This window comes from Acomys russatus, chromosome 1, assembly GCF_903995435.1.
Source record: "Acomys russatus chromosome 1, mAcoRus1.1, whole genome shotgun sequence".
NCBI classification, from domain to species: domain Eukaryota; kingdom Metazoa; phylum Chordata; class Mammalia; order Rodentia; family Muridae; genus Acomys; species Acomys russatus.
In genome coordinates this window covers 121,933,630-121,937,437 of record NC_067137.1, presented here as the reverse complement: position 1 = coordinate 121,937,437, position 3,808 = coordinate 121,933,630, and the positions used below count along the sequence as shown (strand labels likewise).

The window sequence follows — 3,808 nt, the reverse complement described above, 5'->3', positions numbered from 1 at the left end:
TGTGTTTCCATGGGAATTCTAACTCCTTTAATGTTTACAAGCAATACTAGCCATCATGACTTGTCTTCTAAATGTTTCCTGGGAATGGGTGGTCATTCCCCACGGGCACTAACAAACACCAGACTCCTCCTCCTCCTGTACAGTTCTAATGACAACTGTGTTCTGCTCTCATTCACCCCACATTACTTACTCTTTTTTTAAAATAATTCATTCATTTTTTTATTATTTTTATTTTATATGCCTTGGTGTTTTGCCTACATTTATGTCTGTGTGAGGATGTCAGATCTTGGCATTACAGACAGTTGTGAGCTGTCATAGGGGTGCTGGGAATTGAACCCGGGTCCTTTGGAAGAGCAGTCAGTGCTCTTAACCTCTGAGCCATCTCTCCAGTGCCCACATTACTTACTCTTGATCCTCTTCCTCCAACTGGTTTTTAAAGCTTTTTCGCTCTCGTTTCCCCTCCCGAAAGGGCACTGTCTATGTTCTGTCTCATGGTTTTCTACAAATTGTGATGTGAGAGAGAAATGAAGTCCTTAATGTCTCCTGGCTGGCCATGCTATAAACAGATGCATCTTCCCTAACCAATCATGTTTCATGGCTTCCTTTAAAAAACAAGGAAGCCATGGTGTAGGCTATGGACGCTGTGCCTTGAGAACAGGGCCTCAGAACTCTTTGTCCTCCCAAGAAATCTAATACTCGTTGTGCCTTTGTTCACTTCCACAGGCTCCTGGGCAAGGTAAAACTAACATTAAATAACCATATTTACTTTTCCCCTAGCACACTGGCCTCAGCCGTAACCAGAGCATGGGTGATATCAACCAGAATTCCTGGAAAGAAGCTGTGTCTGTAGAGACAGGCTGATCAGAGCTGCAGTGGTGTGAGAAGGCTGAAACGTACAGGCCCAGAGGCTAGTCACTCTGTCCTGGGCTAGCTGCAGTCCTATGAACAGCCAGTCCCTGCTCACCTCTGCCTAACACCCTGTGACTAACATACACATCTTTGGAATGTATTAACTTAACAGAGCACTAGCTTCTGCCAACTGAAACCTGAGAATGTCTTCAGATGCCATCTGAGACCTATAGGCAAGTTTCCCCATATTGCTGTAACTAACTGCCTGGCAGATGTACCCACCATTGTATTGTAAACTGGCCTTAATTTGTGATTTTCTTTGTTCTGTAAAATAATGAAAGTGCTTTTACAGTGGAATATAGAATTTGGGGTAACCTATATCAATGTTCCTGGGCCATGGTTATTCAAATTAGGTTCTAGAATAAACTATCTCTTATTCCAAGGTGAGTTATGGGTTTTGTTTTGGTTTTTTTTTTTTTTTTTTTTTCATTAACAAGGACAAAAGAAATCATTTCTTATTCCCAGGTATACAAACATTTCTGTTACCGAGGAAATGGTCTCTTTGGGGTCTCTTGGCTTCATTAATAAAAGACTCAAAAGGAAGCCCTAAAACACGGCAAGCAAATGGGCAGAGCTAGAAAAGATCACCCTGAGTGATGTGACTCAGGAGGACACGCATTGTGCATACACACTTGGAAGTGGACATTAGCCATTTAGAGCAGGATAAACACATTACAGCGCACAGACCCAACAAAGCCAAGTAACAAGGAGGGCCCAAGGGAGGAATCTCACTCAGAAGTGGAAAGAGAATAGACAGAGGAAATAGATGAAGAGACGGAACTGGATAAGAGACAGGGTGGGGAGGGGAAGGAGGGAGGGACCAGGTGCAGGAAAGGTGGGAGAGGGAGTCTGTAGGGCTCAGAGAGAGATAGGAAGCCGATGAGAGCAGGGCCGGGGGTGTCAGGAGATTTCTGGGACAAACTGGAAAACTGCAACAGGGTGTGCTCCTGAGAGTATATGGGGTGACTCTAGGTGAGCCTCCTAGCATCGGGGCTGAGATGGGGCATCGGGCCTGGGATGGCAGGCCGGGGGGGGTGGGGGGGTGGGATATGGAGACTGAAGTGATCACCCCTTAAAGCCAGGCAGGACTTCCAATGGAGGGAGGTGAAAACTAACCCAGCCACAAAACTATTGACCCAAAATGTATCCTGCCTACAGGATGGGCAGGGATAAAGACGTAGAAGAATTTGAGGACATGGCCCACCAATGACTGTCCCAACTTGAGACTCAGCCCATGGGAGACAATCAACCCATCAACATTAATGAGCCCCCAAAGAACATAGTCATTTCAGACGTTCTCCTTTCTAGCCTCCCTCCTCTCTCATGCTGTGTGGATTTCCAGGGCTGTGCTCAGTGCACGCTCTGTTTGCCAGAGGATGCCAAGGTCGGCAAAGGCTTCCAGTCTCCCTCTGCTAACTGGCTTCTTGCATGTTAATCCTGACGTTGCTTTTCCGTTTTTCACTCTCCTTTCACACTCTCCTGATGACTCACTGAGCCTTTCATCTCTTCCCTCAGTAACTGCCTTCAGCCGAGGGCCCTCCTTGCTTTCTGAGAGCAGGATAAAAATGAAGTAAAAAGCCAGGCATGGCTGACAGTCAGTGTGACCTTTCGGATGGAATTTTCCCAAGCCCTCCACTCCCTGACAGCCTGGCACTTTCATTACCTGTGTGGCTCAGGGCCACTAGGAGGAGGCAGCTATTTTCCCTTCTTCTTTTAAAATATGGAATGCATCATGGATTTACATTTTAGCACAGGAGCCATGCTAGTCTTCTCTGTACCATTCCAATTTTAACATATGTACCACCAAAGTGAGCATAGGGCTATTTTTTTTTTTTTTTTTTTTTGAGTACTCTGACGATTAAGAGAAAAGTGCTCATTGGCCTGGTTCTGCACCCATAAAGTGGAATCACATTAACTGTTTTGTTTTATTTTAAACACCTGGGTAATAGGAAGCTAGTTAGAAGTTAGGAGCTCAAAGGTTATTGACTAGGCCCCATCTACGCACCTGTTAATACACTAACTTTATCACAATTACCCTTCCTTAGAATTTGAAATGCTATATAATAAACGCATGTTTTTAGAAAAACATAAAAATATCAGGAAAGTAACAGTGACTGCCCAGATAAGGATCCACAGCTTGGCACGTGGCTTTGAGCCCTTCCCTTCCCATCTGCCAGTCCCCACCATGTCAAATGGGTTCCCTCTTACAGTGTGCAATCAGTGCTGTTAACTTTTTCCACGTTTTCTTCCTATGCCTGCCTAATGTTTGGATTGTGGATAAAACAGAAGTACATGGTTAATGCTCATGGCAGCTTAGCCAGATCTACACCTAAAGAGCCGACCCCTGACAACATCTGTAAGGGGGTTTCTAGGACAGGCTACCTGAGGTAGGAAGAGCCACCCTGACTTTGGGCAGCTCCATTCTATGGAATGGTGGCCAGCCAGCTACCTCACACTCCACTGCCACACCTCTCTCACTGTATTGGACTGTCACAGACATGAAGACAAGTCATAGAGGCTTTGCTTGACAAAGTTCCAGAGACCTCCGGCTGATCGTCACTGCCCTTAAATATTATGTTATGGTCCAGGTACAATTTTGCCTAAAAACTACTTTGTTTGAAATCTACTTTTTCTTCTAGACCTGTCTTTCTATTTCTCAGCCCTAATGAAATTCACACAGGGAAAACCTTTTCCCACAGAGAATGTTGAAGGAAGGCATTTGGCCAAAGGCTCAAGACAGTGAGAGAGTCTTGGCTCTGACCATTGTGATCAGTCAGGCAGAAACTGCTTGAAAGAAAGTTAGGACCTTGACATAACAGTACCTGGCTAGTTACTGTTAGCTGTAGAAAAGTTTCTTTAGAATCTGCTTTGAGAGCACTAGAAGGTGGGCTTGCAACAT

The 3,808-nt window shown here is 45.0% G+C and overlaps 1 pseudogene; it reads right to left on the bottom strand.

The window, feature by feature from the left end:
* Nucleotides 1–2,623: 2,623 nt before the first annotated feature.
* Nucleotides 2,624–2,723, bottom strand: LOC127196950 (uncharacterized; annotated as a pseudogene).
* Nucleotides 2,724–3,808: the final 1,085 nt, after the last annotated feature.